General features: G+C 41.7%; 2 pseudogenes; one reads left to right on the top strand and one right to left on the bottom strand.

Annotated features, from left to right (window-relative positions):
• The window catches only part of LOC138847784 (vomeronasal type-2 receptor 116-like), a 46943-nt pseudogene extending 45175 nt beyond the window's left edge, over positions 1-1768 (bottom strand).
• A 321-nt stretch (positions 1769-2089) lies between these two features.
• LOC127486084 (phosphatidylinositol N-acetylglucosaminyltransferase subunit Y-like) lies at positions 2090-2291 on the top strand (annotated as a pseudogene).
• Positions 2292-23144: the final 20853 nt, after the last annotated feature.

Here is a 23144-nt window from a genome sequence, read left to right as displayed (position 1 = left end):
CATAAAAAGGATGAAGTCCTGTCTTTTGCTAACAAAATATATACACCGGGAAACCATTATACTTAGTAAAATAAGCCCATTCCAAAAAGACAAATACCATGTTTTCCATGATTTGTGGTTAACTAATAGAGCCCCAAAAATGTAATGTATAGGAGTGAAATTGTCATTTTGAGATGTAATGATTGTTTAGAACACTTGTCACTACTGTTGAGGAACAGTGTTGTTTTTCTTCTTACTATTTGTTGAACTCTTTTCTGAGTGTAGGGTTAATCTTATGAGTATAAAGTAAATGAAATTAGATCACTGTAAAAATTAAGAAGGAATAAGAGAGGAAGGAGGATGAAGGGTGGGAGCTTGGCCAGGAGGGAGTGTGGAAGAGGAAGTATCACTATGTTCCTAAGTCTGTATACATGAAATTTGTGTATCTTAAATAAGAATTTTTAAAAAGATCCAGTTTGAATAAGCCATTGTTTTTAAATCTGGTCTATTTAGTCTTGCAGCACTTGAGTGAATAAAATGAACAAAGTAATGAATACATAGAGTTCAAAACACAGACATACAAATACCAAACATATCTCCCCATGTGTCTTGAAACTCTTAGTCATGCATGCTAAGAATCTTTCTTATGTATTGACACACTATAAACACAAGTAGATTATGAACTGACACACCACGCACTTCTTTGTAGACACTATTTCCATTGTCCTGGAAGTTGTACACACCATTCAGTCCTCAACCTTTGTTCAACTAAGCATCTCTAAGCAATGATTTATGCCATCCTAGGCATAACTTGGACTATCCTAGGTAATTCTGTAGGCCATTTATATAACAAGTGTACTTGCAGCCCTAATGTGTTAATTTATGGAATGAAGTGCTCTGCATGGCCTCTGAAGCCCAGAAATGGATTAAACACAATCCACAGTTCATAAAACACATTTCATTTCAGTATTGGCCTACATATTTTGTGCAGTCACATTTGGTGGTATGAAGACTTATCACAACCTTAGGTTCTTTTACCTACTCTTAAATAAGTCTTCTACCCAAGCAAGGATGGTAAAAAGATGAAGACAATTCAAAAAGTTAGGAGCAGTTTTAATGGCATAATAGAGAGGCACCTTACTCCTCTAGTCTAAAGGAAGATAGTTTTAAAAAGAGGGAGAGAGCAACCTCAGAGAACCCTTAGTTTTTTTAGGATGGATTAGATGGCTATTAACATCACTTACAAAAGTGTATTGAACTTAATGGAGCTTATGTTGAGAGAGCATATTTTTTTTTATTTTTCTTTTCTAGTTCCATTTTGCCATGGCCATTGTGATGTCTCCAACTCTTGTAGAATTTGCTGATTTTTCACCTTCAATTATGGCTACATTTGCTTATTTCTAGGCAAGGTGGTTTACTGAGAATATTTCCATAGTTGTTCCTTCTGATAAACTGAAACATTCATCAACATAAAATAACTTTCTGGTTTCTTACAACCATTTTTGATTTAAAGTCTGTTATACCTGAAATTAGAACAGCTTCCTCAGCTCTTCCAAGAACATTCAGGATAGTTTCTAGTTATTTTCTCAGTTCATACCAAACACATAATGTAAGACACAACTTAACACAAGACTCTAGCGTGATTTCAAAGTACATAAACTCCAAAAGCAGCAGCAGGGAGGGTGCACCAAGGGGTGGTTGCCAGTGGCCAGGCCATGCTGAGAGGGGCACATGGCATGCTTACTTCAGTGCTGTGGATGTCTGGGGTACCTGCATGCGACAAGGTCATGGCCCCCAGCAGATCAGAGCGAAAGGGCAGGGCAGATGCCCAGCATTTTTCCATACAACCCTGCTGGAGTTTCTGGTGTGCCTCCTCTCCAAGAAGCCACTAAGATATGAAGCATTAATCAATGACCTGAGTAATGAAATGCTGAGAAAAGCCTATCCCACCACTGACAGGATTCCTAACATCATGCCACAGGCAGCAAGGACAACCCAAAAAATAAATAAACAGAGCAGCAATAGATCATATTTTTTAAAAAAACACACCTACATTTTCTCAATACCATATTCCTTTTAAAACAAGGTGACAGGTAATAAGTTCAAGAGAATGTTTCTGTCTCTTCTTATGCTGATAGTCCTTATTCCACTGACTTCTCCAGCTGGACTTAGGGGGAAGAAAATGTCCCACAGGGTATCCCAGTACCACCAGCCTCTGCTTCTACAGTTTGTTCCTGTCAAGTCCCATAGCAGTCCATGTGTTCTTGCACCTTTAGACTTGGATAGGCATTAAACTCTTCAGGCCTAGCTAAGGCAACCAGAGTCAAGGTGGTATATAAATTCATGATATGTTGGGCATTCATCTCTGAAAGTTCTACTTGGTAGAAATACTGGAGATCACTTTGAGAAAACCAATTATCATGTTCATCTTGATGCAATGAGAAGAACACAATGCAATTTCTCTGACACTGTGGTTAAAAAATAAAAAAGTATAACCTGAATCCAATCTTCTATCAGTCAAAGCAATCTGAAGAACATTTTACAAAATTCTATGAAATAATTACTTCACCTTCAAAGCAGTCAAGGTCATGAAAAACAAAGGCTGAGAAACCATTCCATTCAGTACTTAAAGAAACATGTTTTCTAGGAAAGCAAACAAAAGCAACTAAGTATACACAATATCTGGGAGTAAACAGAACCCATAACCTTTCATGATAATTAAAATTTTAATAGCCTGAAGAAAGAACCAACCCATGGAGAGCTATGCCACTTTCAAAGAGGAAGAATTAACTTGAAAAACATGCCAATTTTCCCAAAATGGACTTCGGAAATCAGTGTAGCTTAAGTCAGCGGCCACGTACCTTACTGGACCTCCATTCTTGATGCGTGTGCAAGGGAAGGTGTCAAAGGCAGACAACAAGCAGGAGCTGGCCACTAGACAAGGAGCAGCCATTCACATCTGGAGCTGCTGTGCTTCCCGGAGCTCCACCCTAGAGCCGAGAAAAGCCCCACCTGTGGAATGGGCCTCCCTCTAGGTCAACCCCAGGCCCTACCGCCTACCACACAGACATGGTCAGCTGCACCCCCAGGCCAGGTGCTGCTCACACGCAGGCTCCCGCTCAGTGCCCAGGGAGTGAAATGGGTCTAGCATCACGGCCTGGGCCTAGCGTTCTCAGCTCGCCACAGTATCGCCTGGAAGCCACCCCCCCACCTCCCAGTCCTCCCCTGACCCAGGCCAAGCCCATTCTCCTACTCAGGAAGCAAACCAGAAGACCTCTGCTGGGGGCTGTAGGAACTGGTAGAGACCACCTCAGGCCAGAACTCTGCCACAGAGACTGCCATCTGGGACCTCCCACACCGACAGGAAACAGAAGCTCTGTGTGCCTACTCACTTTGGCCAGAAGTGGAAATGCGGGGCAGCCCTCCCAGGGCCTGAAATGCAACCGCCAGGCATGCAATTTACCTGCCACCAAGGGTCCAGTGGGTGAGCATCAGATGAGAGGCAGGGCCGCTGCTTGCTTGTGACCGACCCTTGTGGGGCCCTTTCTTCCCCCACACCCATGTCACAGACATGTTTTGATTGTTACCAGCTGTGGGAGGGTGCGCAGGATAGCTCCTGGCTTCCACAACGAAGAATTATCAGTAGATCCGCGTTTGGGAAAGACTATATAGGGGCCGTTAAGTCTCCGACATTCTGAATAAAGTGGAAATGGTTCAGAATTCAACAGAAACAAGACGTGTTTATGGGGTCTAGGGTCACCCCGAAGTGAAATGTGCACAGTGTTAAGTCACTTTTTCCTATTTTAGGGAGTAGATGACTGGACAAGAAACAGGTGAATCCAGTCACAGCCAATGAGCAGATTCCTACTACCCTTTAATAAATCCTCTTTAATAGGGAGTGGTGTGAGGGACAGGCACTGGGGCGTAGTAGACTGAGCCTCCGCATGTAGTGCCGGAATCCCATATGGGTGCTGGTTTGAGTCCAGGCTGCTCTTCTTCTGATCTAGCTCCCCGCTATGGCCTGGGAAAGCAGTGGAAGATGGCCCAAGTCCTTGGGCCCCAGCAACCACGTGAGAGACCTGGAAGAAGATCCTGGCTCCTGGCTTCGGATCAGGCCAGCTCTGGCCAAAGTTTGTCTGGGGAGTGTAACAGTGGAATGAAGACTCTCTCTCTTTCACTCTCTCTCTCTCTCTCTCTGCCTCTCTGTAACTCTACCTTTCAAATAAATAAATCTTTTTTAAAAAATTTTCATGGAATAATTGAATTATACATTTAGGGGCAGATGTTGTGATGCAACAGGTTGCACCACTGATTACAACTGCATCCCATATGGAGAGTGCCAGTTCTAGTCCCACAACCTTCACTCCCAATGCAGCCTTCTGCTAATGCATCCAGCAAGGCAGCAAATGATGGCCCTAGTGCTTGGCCCCTGCCGCCCACATGGGAGAACTGGAGGGAGTTCCTTGCTCCCAGCTCTGCCTCGCCCAGTTCTGTTTGTTGCAGGCATTTGAAGAGTAAATCAGAAGGTGGGAGTTATTCTCTCTCTCTCTCTCTCTCTCTCTCTCTCTCTCTCTCTCTGTGAGTGTGTGTGTTGCTCTCAGTCCCTTTCTCCTTAAAGTAGAGGAAAATAAACATTGTTAGAAAAGAGAAAAAAGAAAATAAACATTCTTTAAAATATAGTAATTTTAGGCTGGCACTGCTGCTCACTTGGCTGATTCTCCACCTGCGGCACTGGCACCCTGGGTTCTAGTCCCAGTTGGGGTACCGGATTCTGTCCCGATTGCTCCTCTTCCAGTCCAGCTCTCTGCTGTGGCATGGGAAGGCAGTGGAGGATGGCCCAAGTGCTTGGGCCCTGCACCCACATGGGAGACCAGGAGGAAGCACCTGACTCTTGGCTTTGGATTGCCGCAGCATGCCAGCCGTTGTGACCATTTGGGGGGTGAACCAACGGAAAGGAAGACCTTTCTCTCATCACTCTCTCTCACTTTCTAGCTCTGCATGTTGAAAAAGTAATTTTAGATTTTTTATATATAGTAATACTCCTGGATTCCTGCCTCTGCCAACAACCACCATGTACCATCTTCTTCCAACTACAATCCTCTCTCACTGAGATCATCCCAAATATCCCAATAGCCTCCAAACTTCCCCCTTTGCCTTTCTTCAGACTGTTCTCAGCACAACACACCAAGGGGTTCTTTTAAGCATGTGAATCACATTTCTTTTTTTTTTTAACTTTTATTTAATGAATATAAATTTCCAAAGTACAGCTTATGGATTACTATGGTTCCCCCACCATAACTTCCCTCCCATCCGCAAACCTTCCCTTTCCCTCTCCCTCCCCTCTTCCATTCACATCAACATTCATTTTCAATTCTCTTTATATGCAGAAGTTCAGTTTAGCATATATTAAGTAAAGATTTCAACAGTTTGCACCCACATAGAAACACAAAGTGAAAAATAGCGTTTCAGTACTATTTATAGCATTAAATCACAATGTACAGCACATTAAGGACAGAGATCCTACATGAGGAGTAAGTGCACAGTGACCCCTGTTGTTGACTTAACAAATTGACACTCCTGTTTATGGCATCAGTAATCAACCTAGGCTCTTGTCATGAGTCGCCAAGGCTATGGAAGCCTTTAGAGTTCACCAGCTCTGATCATATTTAGACAAGGTCGTAGTCAAAGTGGAAGTTCTCTCCTCCCTTCAGATAAAGGTACCTCCTTCTTTGGTGACCTGTTCTTTTCACTGGGATCTCACTCGCAGAGATCTTTCATGCTGGTTTTTTGTTTTTGTTTTTTTTTTTTTTGCCAGAGTTTTTTGGCTTTCCATGCCTGTAATACTCTCATGGGCTTTTCTGCCAGATCTGCATGCCTTAAGGGCTGATTCTGAGGCCAGAGTGCTGTTTAGGACATCTGCCATTCTATGGGTCTGCTGTGTATCTCGCTTCCCATGTTAGATCGTTCTCTCCTTTTTTATTTGATCAGCTAGTATTTGCAGACACTAGTCTTGTTTATGTGCTCCCTTTGGCTCTTAGTCCTATCATTATGTTCAATTGTGAACAGAAATTGATCACCAGGACTAGTGAGATGGCATTGTTACATGCCACCTTGATGGGATTGCGGAATCCTCTGGTATGTTTCAAACTCTACTGTTTGAAGTAGGTCAGCTTGAGCATGTCCCGAATTGTACATCTCTTCCCTCTCAATTCACAATAGCTAAGACCTGGAACCAACCCAAATGCCCATCAACAGTAGACTGGATAAAGAAATTATGGGACATGTACTCTATAGAATACTACACAGCATTCAAAAACAATGAAACCCGGTCCTTTTCAACAAGATGGAGGAATTTGGAAATCATACTGAGTGAATTAAGCCAGTCCCAAAGGGGCAAATATCATATGTTCTCCCTGATCAGTGACAACTAACTGAGCACCAAAGGGGAAACTTGTTGAAGTGAAATGGACACTATGAGAAACAGTGACTTGATCAGCTCTTGTCCTGACTGTTGATGTACAATGTAATACTTTATTCATTTTAGGTTTTTTTTTGTTCTAGTACTATTGGTTGAACTCTGTAATTAACACACAATTATTCTTAGGTGTTTAATTTTAACTGAAAATTGATCCCTGTTAGGAATCTGGAAAGCATTATGTTGAGTGAAATAAGCCAGTCCCAAAGGGACAAATACCATATGTTCTCCCTGATCGGTGACAGCTAACTGAGCACCAAAAAGGAAACCTGTTAAAGTGAAATGAACGCAATGAGAAAAGGTGTCTTGATCAGCCCTTCCCTGACTGTTGATGAACAACTTAATACGTTATCCCACTTAGTATTTTTTTTGTTTGTTTGTTCTACTTAATACTTTTGCTTGAATACTGTAATCAATATGCAGTTATTCTCAAGTGTAAATCACATTTTGTTCTATGTCAAAGTCATGTTAGGCTTGCCAGTGACACCTTCCATTTCCCAGCCTGGGATTCGCACTCTCCACTCGTCTATGGCTTCTCACACTTCTCCCATCTCTTTACCTCTCCTTGAACAAACCAAGAGACACACACATCCAGACTTCTGTTTGTACTTGAAATTCCTGTCTGGAATGCTCTTCTATAAGAAACATCCATGGAGGGCCAGCACTGTGGTATAGTAGGTAAAGCCGCTGCCTGTGACTCCAGCATCCCTTATGGGTACCAGTTCAAGTCCCAGCTGCTCTACTTCCAATCCAGCTCCCTTCTAATGGCCTGGGAAAGCAGTAGAAAATGACCCAAATGCTTGGTTCCCACCACCAACCTGGGAGACCTGGAAGAAGCTCCCTGGCTTCTCACTTCAGCCTGGCTCAGCCATGGCCATTGTGGCCATTTGGGAAGTGACCCAGTGGATGGAAGATCAATATCTCTATCTCTTCCTCTCTCTGTGTAACTTTGCCTTTCAAATAAATAAATCATTTACAAGGAAAGAAGAAACAAACAAACAAACATCCATGGGCTCACTTCAACCCCTTCTTCTGACTGTTAGTGTTTCTGTGATTGAGCTCCCTCCAAATTCCCTGTGGCGAATGCCATGTGCCCCTCTAATTCACATCTGGAAGTCCTAACCTCCAGGGTTCCTCTACGAGGGCACCCCAGGGCACGTGAAACATGTATGCCACCTTTTCATCCCATTATCCCTGTAGATTTGGAGATCCTCCCAGGGTGGATGTACTTAAACAAGATTGTGAAGACATGATGTATTAGGAAGAGAATCTTCATGAGGCATGGAATCAGCCAGCACTTGGTGCTTGCATTTCTGTCCTCTAGGGCTGCAAGAAAATGGATTTCTGCTGTTCAAAACACCCCATCAGTGGCAAATACCTGAGCTGACAAATACCTTCCTTATCTACTTGCTCCTTACTTTTCTCTACACCACACATCTCCTTCTAACATGCTATCTGTCTTATTTATTTTCCTTAGTCATACAGGAGTAGACCAGAATTGAAAAGAAAAAGATTGGGGTGGTGCTGTGGCACAGTGGGTTAAAGTCCTGGCCTGAAGCGCCAGTATCCCATAAGGCACTGGTCCTGGTCCCAGCTGCTCCTCTTCTGATCCAGCTCTCTGCTATGGCCTGGAAAAACAGTGGAAGATGGCCCAAGTCCTTGGGCCCCTGTATCCATGTGGGAGACCTGGAATAAGCTCCTGGCTCCTGGTTTCAGATCGGTGCAGCTCTGGCTGTTACGGCCATCTGAGGAGTGAACCAGCAGATGGAAGACCTCTCTCTGTGTCTCTACCTCTCTCTGTAACTCTTTCAAATAAATAATATTAATCTTTAAAAAGAAAAGAAAAAGGCTAAAAGCAAACAATAACCAGCTTCAAAAAGTATAAACAGAAACCACACTACACCCCACTCCACTAGACTAGAGAAAATAGCCAAGAGCACAAAATGATGAAATTTATAACAAAGGCACAGCAGCTAAAGCTGCTGCTACAACACCTACATCCTGTGGCTGAGTGCCATTCCAGTTCTGGCTATTCTGTTTCTGGTCCAGCTCCCTGCTAATGCACCTGAGAAGGTGACAGAGGATGGCCCAAGTGCTTGAGGCCCTGCCAACCATGTGGGAGGTGGAGTTCCTGGCTCCTGGATTCAGCTTAGCTCATCTGGGGATGTGGCAGCCATCTGGAGGAGTGAACCTGTGGATGCAAGATACCTCTCTCTGTGTGTCTATCTCTCTCTCTTTCTCCATCTCTCCTGTCTCTGTGCAACTCTGCCTTTCAAATAAGTAATTAACCCCTTTTTTAAAACCAAAGATAAAAAAAAGATCAACAAAGATGAAAGTTAGTTCTGAAAAAACTTCTAGGATCATGATTAGGGAAGAAAAACATGACCAAAAGGGAGAAACGAACATTTGAATGTAACTTCAAAGGCTAAAAAAATGATGAGAGATTATTTTGAACTCCAGGATCCGAAATTGGAAAAACAAAATTTCTTAGAAAAACATAACTTACTGAAACCACGAGGAGGTGCTGCAACATCAGCTTCCAGATGCCTCATGTCTCTCCAGGAATTTTTTGTGTCTTCACCTGGAAGAGCTCAGGTAGGCACAAGGAGCATCCTGCACCTCTGGGTCACTCTTCAGAGAGAGGAAGAATACAGGTGGAGGTGCCTTCAACTAAGACAGCAGGGACAATGTCGATGTTATTGATGAACAGAAAGGATATAAGAGATAACTCCTCACACCACAGTGCCACACATCAGGCCACTATGCTGTTTTCTATTGTTGATGCACGCAATTGATGGCTTAAAACAATGAACACAATTATCTTGCCATTTCTGAGAACTGGAAACCTGGGCACAACTTAGCTGGGTCTTGGGCTCTTACAAGCCTGGAACTGATACAAGCTGTGGTTTCATCTTAAGTCTCAACTGCTGAAGAACCCTCCCCCAAGCTTGATCAAGTTGTCACCAGAATTCTTTTCCTTGTGGTGATAAGAATGAGGAATATAGCTTCTCACCAGCTCTTGGCAGGGGTGGAGGTGGGAGTGGGTGGTGGTGGAGGGTGGGGTGGGCATGGGGATAGGCTGCCTCTGGCCTTGGGGACTATTGTAGTGCCCTGGTGTTTGCCTTTTCCATAGACAATCCACAGGATTGATTTGCAAGGCCACTGGGATAATGTTTCACTCCCATCTGCCAAGACCAAGTGTTTTATGAGGGTACTTCAAAAAGTTTGTTGAAAATAAAATTAGATGTTACGTTAGGGGTGAACATTTTGTTCAGCAGATAAGATACTGCTTAGAATGGCCATATGCCATGTCAGAGTGCCTGGTTCAAACCCTGGCTCCTCCATTTCCTATCCAGCTTTCTGCTAATGCATTCTAGGAGGCAGCAGGTTATGGCCCCATGTGGGAGAACATCTGGGCTCCTGGCTTCAGCTTGCTGTTGTGGCATTTGATGAGTGAACTAGCAGATGGAAGCTCTCTTTGTCTGTCTCTCTCCCCAACCCCATCACTCTTTCAAAGAAATCAGTCTTTAAAGAATGATGATGGTTATGTCAGTGACAGTGATGACATGATGATGATAATGATAATGATGATGGTGATGACAATGATGATGAAGGTGATGCTGCTACTGACAATGATCATGATGGCAATGGTAATGGTGAAAATAATACCAATGATGGTGATGATGATAATGCTGGTGCTGGTGGCAAATTAAATTCATTGAGTACTTACCATTTGCCTGGCATAGCTTTATTTCTTTCACTTGAAACTCTTTTAACTGAAGTATAATGTATATACAACAAAAGTCATGAATTTTAAGTACACAGGCATGCGGATGGAAGACCTTTCTCTCCCTCTCTCTCTCTCTTTGCCTCTCCTACTCTAACTTTTTCAAGTAAATAAATGAATTTGAAAAAAAAAAGTGTACCGAGTTCCTTTGGCCTTCATTTCCCATCTCTGATGCCAGCAAGGCACCAGGAGAACCCCTGCCAGGGGGTTCCATTTCCTGCTCTCAGGAAGAAGAGTGCCAACACCTGCTATTTTTAAAAGTATCTTTAACTCAAAGTAAGCCATATGCCAAAATGGCATATTGTGGAGTGACCAATGTCAACCCCCTTTACAGACAGAGACCAAATGGAAGCAGCCTTAAACTCCTATGCCCTGAACCAGTTGCAGTCACTGAGATCAAGGTAGATCATTAAAATGCAGGTTCCCACACTTCTTTTGTCTTATTACAGTTTCACATTGACTATATTTTATTGTACCTACTACATGAAGGTACCTCAATAGGTTCAGGAGAAAATGGAATTTAAAATTGTTTATTTTGATGCAAAATATTTTTTTAAATCTGCACATACATTTTTGTTCTCCATAATCCATGCCCCTTGGTTTGGACATTGTTTATCCCCCACAAGAGCTTGTGTCTTGGGACTTGGGTCCCCAGGGTGGTGCTGGGGCCTTAAAGAGGCTGTAGTCATGTCAATGGTGGCATCACTCACAGAAGAAACTAACAGTCCTCTTGTGGACTGCGTTGGCTCCTGCAAGAATGAGTTGCTACAGAGACCAAGACTGCCCCTTCCCCAACCCAGTCTCTGGCTTCCTGTATGGTCTTATGATCCTTCTCACACACTCCCACCATGATGTCATCCACTAGGATGTGGTGCAGCCAAGGGGCCCTCACCAGAGGCAGAATCCACGGGGCCTCCCAGTCTTGCACTTTCAGCCTCCAAAACCATGAGCTAAATCACCCTCTTTCCTTTTCTGTCTAAACTACCCAGGTATTCTGTTATAGCAACAGAAAATGGACTGATGCAAGCACCTTCTGAGAGGGATAGACACTCCTACTGTGAGTGCTCTCAGCTGCACTGAGACTCAAGGCCCAGGAGGCAGATCCAGGAATTCAATGGCAGGCACCCCACCCTCCAGGCTGGGGCCCCAGGGACTCCGCTCAACTACAGTGTGGCCACTTGGAAGGTGGTTTGAGGAGCCCCAAGAGGTCCCTCTGGGAAAAAAGGCCACATCCCCACCTACTCACCCTGACACTGAAGCATGCCTTGAGACTCCTTCCTCTGAGAAAACACTTCATTTCCCAAGAGGTTCCTATTAAAAGCCATGAAATCAGGAGGCACCACTCCAGCGGCCACTCCTGCCAGTTAGCTGTGGCATCCATTTCCCCAAGAACTGGGAGCTTACAGGGATGGAGAGTGTGGGAAAGCCATCTGGTAGGAGCATGGGGGACAGGGATTACCTCAGTGGATACTTGGAGTTTTGGCAGCTTTGAGAACCAGCATGAAAGTTGAGCTGAGGCAAACAGGGCCATTGCCCTACCTGCCAAACCTCGCTGCTCTCACTGTCTTTTTTAAAGGCTCTGCTGGTGAAGACTTATCTTTCTCCACCTGCTCTGGAGAGAGATAGAACATGGGGCCCACCCTGTGCAAAGGGGAGCTCACCAATTCATTGACACTGCTGCAATGTAAGACGGAGCGGCTGTCAGGTTGGGTCACCAACAGCACTGATCCTTATCCACAGATGCTTTCCCAGTAGTCAATGGAACCTTGTTGCTGCTGAAATACAAGTAAGGGGGCACATTTATATTCTAGACACTGAAACAACTGCATGATTTCTGGTGTTTTGAGAAAACATCCCAAGCTACTTGGAATGACCACCTGAAGAAGCTCTTAAGGGGATCAGTCAGGACTACATGCCATGCAATGGAAACCAAGTTATCTGCCAGGGAGAAAATGTCACTTTTGCCTCATTGTTCATTGGCTGCATTTCTAACTCTTGTAGAAGTATCTTATGTACACTGTGGGCTACAGCAAACACAGCATTGTATATGTGATAAATCCCATCACTCATGGTCATGTCAAAATCATGTGAAAGCAATGATTCCAAGGAGGTATTCAGTGGACAATACAGCAAGATTTTGCGGAATGCCCCAGAAACTAGGCATCCAAAAGCCAGTGACTAGAATCTAGAGAGGTAAATGTCTTCTGGGTATTTGGAAGGGTTAACTGTCTGAAGAAAGTTTTTGAAACCAGAGATCTCACTACAGTGCTGTGAAAAAATAAGAGACCCATGGATGAATGGAACAGGAAGTTTCTCACTGGTGGCGAAATCCCATTCTGAGGTGGTGACCCAGACTTTCCATGTCATTAAATGTTTCCATGTTCTAAAACTGATGACTATGAGGGATCAGTGTCACAGAAAAGAATCACCACATTTGCTGATGATTTTAGGATCTGGATATGAAACCTATTCTGGTGTGAAATACGTGATTCCTCAGTGACTGGAATCAATTCCACAAAGTCCACAAAGATGCCATTCTTCTGCATCTCGACTTTCAAATCAGACATAAACTGAATACCTTTTGGGCAGTCTGTTATGGCCCAAGCCACCCAGATCCACCTGAAATGAAGCATCCAGGAGACCATGTCAAGGGCCAGAGAAGTGTCTTTGGAGCCATCTGATAGAGAGAAGGAAACTGACCACTGTCACTCAGAAGAGGTTCAAAAGATCCAAGAGTCAGCTAAGGGAAAATGCGAGAAATCTCTGTAAGGTTATTGCTATATTGAACAAAATTATTCCTGAAGAAATTAAGCAAATGATGGATGTATCCGAAGATTTTATAATATTTCATTTTTCTCATCTCCCACTACATATAAACTTCCTAGTTCATGACTCATTAGACTCACACATTGAGGAAACCGTTTCTCATTTTCACTCACCCACACTACTTAAGGACAAATGTGGCTACTCCACCAAATCTTTGCACACCTTCTCTTTAGATCACACACTGTGGCAAATGTATAAGGTCACTGTAATGTAAATTTTTGTGTCTAATTAAGGCAGCTAAAGGTGATGTGCTTTTCTCCCTTTCCCTTGCACACTCACCTGTGGAACTTTGTAGAGTTCCCGGAGTGTTCCCATGTGGATAGTAATGCTTGTTCCTGATATTATAGCTATAGAATTTCTCTGTTTCTGACACGTGTTATTGGGAACGGGCTTTTCCAGTCCAGCAAGCCAGATGAAGAGAATCTCCATCACCACAACATCACTCTGCATGACATTATAGAGGTCGAATCCCAAGGTCACATTGGGTAAAAGATGGGGGTTTTTTGTGATCTCCTCAATAGTGAAAACCAAGGCCAGAACATAAGTTTTTTTTGGGACTGGAACCTGCATGAAAGGCACAAGGATCTTAAGGAAAAAGCCTCCAATCCAGATTATCCTCAATTTTACTGCAATAACTGTTACAAAAGGATTGGTTGTGGCCAAAAATTCATATGATCTAATCCTTTTCTGCACATTAGCAGAGGACAGAGTGTGAAAACTGCTGTGTTCGCAGGACAGAATCCTCAAAAGAACAAAAGCTGATATGACCTTGATCCTGACCCCCCAGCCTATATAATTCTGAAAAACAAGATCTCCTTTTACACCACATGGTTGTCCATTCAGCCAAAGAACATGATCTCATTTATGGATGCACACCTCATCAATTTAAATCATCTCTGGCATTTAAATCATCTTCTAAGTTTTTATATTTGCCCTCTCGAATGTTCGTGAACACCTAGGAAGAACATTCCAGTTTTCCAAGAAAGCATGACAAGGAAAGTCACATCATCTTTAGCATGCCTCCATACATGTTTCCTCAATTCACAAACTACAATGATTCTAATCAAATCAGTAAACGCTTCTTGAAATAGGAGTCATATGATCATAAGGCTGCAGGTTGTAATTGGAAGAAAGAACAATTCAACTGAAGGCTATGTGATCAGAAAGAGGGATGATGTCACAGCACTGAGAATGGTAGAGTGAAAGCCTGCCATTTATCCAGAAAAATCTCTTCCTCATCAAACTTACCCATCAACCAGCATCACAAGCCAGCATTACGAAATCAGATGCAGAGTTACAAGGAGGGAAACAGTGAAAAGGGGGAGCTCTTTAGAGAAGCCTAAACAATCACTGGGTGGACTTGAAACCTTGTGCTGTGAGACCTGTGATGCTTTACAATTAAGACAGTCATCCATTTTTAGAACACTAAGCATATCTTAAAGTAAATCATTAATAGTGGTATCAGTGTATTCCAAACAGGCATTCTTCACTCAATTTTCCCTACAGAATTGATCATAAATAGTCTTCCATGCAAAGAACATGATGCATTTCTACTTTCTGGGTTGTGGCATTTCACAAAAATGTAAATGAGGAGCCCTTTGTATTTATTTCTGATGTCCGGTGTGTTGAGTCTTGATGAATGGACTAGATCATGCACAGTTTGTTAAGGGTTATTGTGTGCTCCAGAGAAAGTGACAGTTTTTCAGGTCTTGGTTCATGCTGCAACATAATATGTATGTATATATGTATATATGTGTGTATGTATATTATATACATATTCTCTCTATATACTTATATATAGGTATTCTATAACCATGTAAACAGTTGCTTTATATTGTTTATATATAGTTACTATAAATATTTGTTATCCAAATATGTCATTAATACTTTCTCTGCAGAATGAGGAAATTTGAAAATTCTTGCTAAATGAATCAAATAATATTCAGTTTTGTGTTTCATGTATCTCTGCTCCTCTCCTCATTCTTCTACACTTCTGTCAATTCCTCATCCTCTCATTTCTTTCTCCAATTCCTGTCCAGTACGAAAATGTCTAGAAGGCTCTTTAACACACTAGGTATTTGTGAGCTTCGCCATTTCAAACTGTTTTATGCTGCCTTTATTATCTCTAAGAACAGTTTATCAGGAATTACTGTTTATTTGAGTTTTGGTGAATCCAGCATTAGACGGTATAGTGTCTAAATCTATTGATATTCAATATGGCTTGTTTTTCCAAGTATCATCAACACAGGTATTTTCTTTTGGGTTTGCTAAGATTAGATTATGATCTCCAATTTGCATGGCATACATCTTGGAGGAATCTTGCTTCTATTCATAGAATCTACTCTTGATGCTGGAAATTCACTATCTCCTTATCTGTGCCATTTAGGGTACACTTAAACGATGTGCTGCATGAATAACCATGGGGAATACTACTACTAAAATAAATAAATATTTCATAAGTTGGATGCCTTGTGCACATATCAAATTAGGCAAATTTTTAAAAATCAATGTGAGTAAAATCATAACACCAAGCCAATTTCCATTAGATATTTTCTGGAGAGATCTCTGGACAAATGCCTAAAATACTCAATCAGTTGCATCACCTTGGTGGCACCAAATATGCTTCTCAAATCCATTGGCGCTAATGATAGTGCAATAATCTATGTCCTAATATCTACCTTCTATCAAAGATCTATGCAGAGTTCGACCCAGCCATCCCACTCCTTGGAATTTACCCAAAGGAGTTTAAATTGATAAACAAAAAAGCGGTCTGCACCCTAATGTTTATTGCAGCACAATTCACAATAGCCAAGACCTGGAACCAACCTAAATGCCCATCAATGGTAGACTGGATAAAGAAATTATGGGATATATATTCTTTAGAGTACTATACCGCAGTAAGAAACAACGAAATCCAGTCATTTGCAACAAAATGGAGGAATCTGGAACACATCATGCTGAGTGAAGTAAGCCAGTCCCAAAGGGAGAAATACCATATGTTCTCCCTGATCGGTGACAACTGACTGAACACCAAAAAGGAAACCTCCTGAAGTGAAATGGACACTATGAGAAATGGTGACTTGATCAGCATAGCCCTGACTGCTAATGGACAACTTAATACATTATCCCTCATAGTATTTTTTTTGTCTGTTCTACTTAATATGACTGGTTTAATTCTGTAATTATCACACAGTTATTCTTAAGTGTTGAAAATTAGCTGAAATGTGATCCCTGTTAAACATAAGAGTGGGAATAAGAGAGGGAAGAGATGTATAATTTGGGGCATGCTCGGGCTGACTTGCCCCAATTGGTAGAGTTGGAAACATACCAGGGGATTCCAATTCAATCCCATCAAGGTGGCATGTGCCAATGCCATCTCACTATCCCAAGTGATCAATTTCAGTTCACAATTGATCATAAGGAAAGGACTAAGAGTCAAAGGGAACACATAAACAAGTCTAGTATCTGCTAACACCAACCGATAGAATAAATAAAGGGGAGAGTGATCCAACATGGGAAGTGAGATACTCAGCAGACTCATAGAATGGTGGATGTCCTAAATAGCACTCTGGCCTCAGAATCAGCCCTAAAGGCACTCGGATCTGGCTGAAAAGCCCATGAGAGTATTTCAGGCATGGAAAGCCAAGACACTCTGGCAAAAAGATCTCTGTGAGTGAGATCCCAGTGGAAAGAACAGGTCTTCAAAGAAGGAGGTACCTTTCTCTGAAGGGAGGAGAGAACCTCCACTTTGACTATGACTGTGTCTAAACAAGATAAGAGTCGGAGAACTGAAGGGGCTTCCATAGCCTTGGAAACTCATGACTGGTGCATAGGGAGATTACTGATGCCATAAAGAGGAGTGTCAATTTGTAAAGTCAACAACAGGAGTCACTGTGCACTTACTCCTCATGTAGGATCTCTGTCCTTAATGTGCTGTACACTGAGGCTTAATGCTATAACGAGTACTCAAACAGTATATTTCACTTTGTGTTTCTATGGGGGTGCAAACGATTGAAATCTTTACTTAATGTACACTAAACTGATCTTCTGTGAAAAAAAAAAAAAGAAAGAAATTATCAATTCCCAACTTGACTCTCACTGGGATTAAACATGACAATAGGTCTGATCTGATTTCATCATCATTTAAAAAAAATCATCTATTATTTTTCACTTTATGTTTCTGTGTGGGAGCAAACTGTTGAAATACTTACTTAAGGTATACTAAGCTGATCTTCTGTATATTAAGATAATCGAAAATGAATCTTGATGTGAATGGAAGGGGAGAGGGAGTGGGAAAGGGGAGGGTTGTGGTTGGGAGGGACGGTATGGGGGGGGGAAGCCATTGTAACACATGAGTCGTACTTTGGAAATTTATATTCATTAAATAAAAGATAAAAAAAAAGCATGGAAAAAAAAAAGAATGACATATGGGCTCTGGATGGGACTCCAGCAACATCTGCACCATGACACCTGGGGTTTACCCTCGGATCTAAAGGAGCTGTGTAGATATAGATAATCGTGGAGCAATGTAGAGGTGGAGAGGTAGAGCTGGTCACAAGGGTACTAAAGATGAGCATGCAAAGCAGCCTGGAGTGGAGGCATGAAGTAAAAATGAGGTGGGGGTGTTTTTCCAGGAAAATGTCTACAAGGGAATATCTCATAAATTGAGTCCTAAAGGTGAAACACATTATGGAAGAAAGGAAGGAAGCTTCATGCAGAGTCCAAGTACAAACGTCAGTGGAGAGGAAGTACGAATATTAGTGGACAGGGCTGTATGATGACTTTTCCCGTTACTCTGAGAATGTTCATTTTCCAGGGCTCCCTCCTCCATAAAAATATGTTGAAAATTGTTTTATGAGTGGTTCAATATGAATATGAATTTTCTATTTTATTCTTTAGGTTTAGAAACATATTAAAACATTTTCTAAATCTTTTCTAAATTGGCTTCTAAAAGCACCATAGGCCCCCTCTACTGTGACTGCTGTGCCCACTGAATAAATTGATCTTATTAATGGAAAAAAAAAATCTATGCAGTGTCAACCTACTTCCTGGAGCATTATAGTAAAAAGCTCTTAGAAAATTAGCACCTTCATAAACAGGTGAGAAGAAAATTATGCTGTCCTACAAGATACTATAATTTGTAAGCATAAAATTTATAAATATATGTATATACATATGAAGCATTTATATTTAGCTACAAAAAGAAAGTATCCTAAAGAGGGGAAGAAGCAGAATAAACCCCCTTCTGAAATGTATTTTTACAGAATAAGATAGAATCAGGGACACATTGTGAATGTTGTAGATTTCAATCATTGAAGTTCTTATGGTATATTCATCATTAAAATATAATTATTATTGTAGTTGTGCAAAGCCGTTGCCCTGAGATTACTTTTACCCAGTAAAAAAACTTACTTTCTTGAATATCATTCTCCTTTAAAACTGTAGAAGAAATGAAATGTTGTCATAGCCCCAAATCAAGCACATAGAAGAAACGTTTGTGAGCACATATGGAAGAGCTCATGTAATTCAGGTTTGTTCATTTCAGTGTATGGGTTCTGTAAGAATCTGCCAGTGAGGCACAATAGGCCCCTGAGCTGATGAACGGGGTCAGGGAAGGACAAGAAAATACCAACCAGACTCTGTTTCCTCCTATGATGAGATAACATTTCCTGAACCATTCAAGGTGCTAGGCAAGAAGAAATGTCTTCCTCGTGTCCAGAATTAATTGTCAGTTTTTACAAGGGACAAATGATGGACAAGAAGAGACAAAGAACACATTGCTTTATTCATTTGCACACCCCCCAAAAAAATTAGCTGTTATGTAAATTAATGGAAAATGATTTTAGCAAGAACTTACCATCTGTGTGTGAGAATATTCTGGAAATTATACATGGTTCTTGGAAAGAAGTATGTGCAAAGGGGGAAAAGCAGCAATCTCAATACATCCATCCTTGTAAAAACTCCATTCCATCTGGAAAAATGTTGTTGCAATCATCATAACAAGAAACAAAGAGATACAGCTGCAGAAAGAGCAACAGAATAATCAAAGTAAAGATCCTCAAAATCTGTGAAAAACCCTAGGACAGGACAGCATTTCAACATGCAGTGTCATGCAGATGCATACATATAGTGTGTGTGTGTGTGTGTGTGAGAGAGAGAGAGAGAGAGAGAGAGAGAGAGAGAGAGAGATTGCCTGAATCAAGCTACTTTAATACTGCTCCATCTGATGTCTTTCCACCAGCTGTCCACTCATCCATGGGGGAATCTGGAACCCTTTCTGCTCTGAGGATCTGTAGCTCAGGTCTTCTGTCCTGGTGAAAAACACAAGAAACAAAACAACCTGTTTGTGAAGATCCTCTTTACCCCAGGTGTCAGGATTTTCCCCAAGTCCATGGATGCAAAGACTCAAGGGAGAAACCCCTGTTAGTTACATTTGGTCCAAGGGCTTTGTCAAAAACCTTTCCATGAACTTTTTACAATTATGTACCTGGACTGCATCAGAGGACACAAAGGGAGGCATCAGGTGAGGATCTCAGTAAGGTTTCACACCAGAAATCTCCAGTGTCACACACTTCAAAGACCCAGAGAGCAACAGGGCAACCTCCCACACCCAGTGTTCCGGGCAGGCTCACATTACTTAGATGCAACACAGACCCCAAACCAATCCTGTTTAAGTTCCCATTCTGTATGTCAAATCACCACATCTTCAGTTGTAAAACATGAAACTCTTCCATGTTAATGTTAACCATGGTAATGTTGTGTTGATCTCTTTTTGCACCTTCAACCTTGGTTGATGCTCTCATTCGCACTAGGGACTCTTTGACTACTTACCACTTTTTACTACAAAGCAGACAATACCAGCCAGAAGTCACCCCTTTATTCCCACCACAACAAACAGCAAGGGCAGAGTAATGCCTGCAGACTCTTGCTTTGCTTGGATGCAAGCAACTTTCAGGACGTTTATGTAGGTCACCATCAGGGCAGCTACGTACCTTTAAACTCTGTTAAAACCCACAGACTGCACAACAAGAATGAACACAATAGATAGCATGTGCTGCAGGCAATAATGATGATTAACACTGACTAATCATTTCTGCTTGCATGCCAGTGTGATCTATTGCTAATGAAATAAATCTAAAAGGATGGGGTAAGAGGGCATATGAGAAAATGCTATTATTCCAATCTGAAGTTTTCTGAACTCAAACTGCTGTCAATGAGATGCCTAATATTTTCAGCAAAACACATTTTCCATTGCCTAGCCACTGCTCTGATGCCATAAGGGAGATTTTGAATAGAGGCTCGTGCAAATTGAAAATGACTATAGCCACAAAGCACACAAAATTCACTGACTTGCATAAAAATGAGAACATAATGACTTGATGAGTTAGATTTATTACCAGTACAATGATGAAACTTTCGCCTATTCAGTTAAACAAGAAAAGTCAATCTAAATCAGAGAAAATATCTCCTATTTTCTCTCCTGTGTAGAAACTAAAAGTAGAGTCATTCTGAATGCACACAGTTCACTGAACAAAGGTTGAGAACAGAGATGATGAAGTCCACGCAATGAGAAGGCTTACAAAATGCATGGAAATGTGTGTTATGAATATGTGTGTTTGTAATAAAATATGAAAATGTGTGTTTGCAATAAAACTGACTAATGAGAAGAGATTTCACATAGTGTTACATGCCTTACACCTTGGAATTGCATAGCAAGGAAGAAGCAGGATTGGGAAGAGGCACCATATCACTGCCAGGGGCATGTGCTCATCCTCTGACCTCCACAAAGTCCTATGGGATATAAAGGCAGAGAGCGCATCTACAAGCAGTCCTACTGTTTCAATACACCTGCCTTGCTAATTCTGATGCTGGATAAGCTTTGAAAGCTCTGAGGGCTCCTGTGCAAGGTGAAACTCTTGCTGAGGGCTGCTGTTGCCTGAGGAACCTCACCTGAGTCTCTGGTGCACAAACACCTATTTGGATGAAGTCTCAATCTAGGGGCAAGTGGTGGTCTACGCGAGGACCTCTATAAACTCCCAGTGATGCTGGGGAGCTGCCAACCCCAAAGTTGCACCATAAAGATCTCTGGAGGTGGTACTGTGATGCAACAGCATAAGTCTGCACTTCTGGCACCGGCATCCTACATGAGTACTGATTCATGTCCAGCTGCTCCTCTTCTGATTCAGCTCCCTGCTCTATCACCTGGGAAAACAGTGCAGGATGGCCAAGTTCTTGGGCCCCTATACTCAAGTGGGAGACAGAAGAAGCTCCTGGCTTCTTGCTTCAGATCAGCCCAGCTCCAGCCTTATTGGCCATTTAGGTAGTGAACCAGTGGATGCAAGATCTCTTTCTCTCTCCCTCTTTCTCTCTCTCTGCTTTGCAAATAAGTAAATAAATATAATCTAATAAAACATTAATGAAGAGACCCAATGGTCTCCCTAGGTGGCATTTAGCAGAGTCCTGTGGAAAAATTCCATTGCATCATCAGCCATGGGTGTGCTCATAGGGTCTGATGGTTACCTTGAGCCCCTGAAGGAATCCAGACTTGTGCAGAAGAGCAAGAACAGACTCCCTAACACCCACCATTGTTGGACTGCAAAGACAACCTGGATGTTGTTCTGCAGCACCAATGTTCATCTGATTTCAATGTAAGGGGATCCATAAGATCCCAGAAGAACCAAGAAAAAACATATCTGTATGCAACATTCTCTGAATAATATGATAATTATTATTGCTTCTGAGGAATATGATTGTGCATGATTTAACTATTTTTCTTTATATCTAATTTTGGATTTAATTTCCTATGTCTACATCTTGTACAATAAAGGGATAAATGATGCTGTCACATTGAAAATAAATGCCCATGCATTTATACCTAAACTATGAACACTCCTATTTTAAAACAGAAAAAGGAAACAAGCCAAGTTAGAATAGAATAGATTCTTCATATAATGAATACACATATGTGCAACTCAATTATTTCTAATAAATCAAAGTATCAATGAGAAACTACTTGCACATATCAACTCAGGCCACCTGTTAAGATAACCAATGTGAAGGGAATAATAGTGTTATAACTGTCTAGAACACATCATTTTAATTCTTGAGGATTTTGGACATATGCCTGAAATACTGCATTACATGAATTGCTTGGTGAAACCAATGATATGGTCCATTATAGTGGATTCTCAGAATCCATTGGCTTAAACCATAATGCAGGGGCCAGTGCCATGACTCACTTGGTTAATCCTCTGCCTGTGGTGCCGGCACACCAAATGTGTGCCAGGTTCTATTCCTGGTTGCTCCTCTTCCAGTCCTGCTCTCTGCTGTGGTCTGGCAAGGCAGTGGAGGGTGGCCTAAGTGCTTGGGCCCCTGCACACACATGGGAGACCAGGGAGAAGCACCTGGCTCCTGGCTTCAGATCGGTTCAATGCCGACTATAGCAGCCATTTGGGGAGTAAACCAATTGAAGGAAGACCTTTCTTTCTTTCTCTCTCTCTCTCTCTCTCTCTCTCTCTCTCTCTCTCTCACATCTCTCTCTCTCTCTCTCTTACTGTCTGTAATTCTACCTGACAAATAATAAAAAATCATAATGCAAAGAACAATTTCCTAATATCTATCTTCTATCAAAGATCTATGTACTGCCTTCTTACTAACTGGATTATTAAAGTAGAAGTCAGTTTGAAAGTCAGAAATCTTCAGAAATTGGTATGATAATAAAATTATGCTAGACCTAAAAGATATACTTAGGTCTAAATTAAATATAAAGGTAGTTACATGGAAGAAAAATATCATATTTTACTACAGAATGCAAACCTAAGAGAGGAGGAGGCAGAATCACCACAAATTTCAAATATCTATATATGTATGCAGTTGTCTAAACACAAAATTATTACTTATGAACTGAAACATTTTCTTTCTTGGCCTATCTTTTATTTTCAATGGGGATTTTTTAAAATGCATTCTATGGTCCCCAAATCAAGTGCCAGGTAGAAAATTTGATCAGCACATGTAGAAGAACTCAAGTAAACACAAGGATGTTCATTTCAGTGCCTGGGCTGGGAGACAGTGTTTTTT

This window comes from Oryctolagus cuniculus, chromosome 16, assembly GCF_051225735.1.
Source record: "Oryctolagus cuniculus isolate XC-2025 breed Fujian yellow rabbit chromosome 16, ASM5122573v1, whole genome shotgun sequence".
Lineage (NCBI taxonomy): Eukaryota > Metazoa > Chordata > Mammalia > Lagomorpha > Leporidae > Oryctolagus > Oryctolagus cuniculus.
Note: the sequence above shows the minus strand (reverse complement) of the source record. Positions and strands in the feature narration are given on the sequence as shown.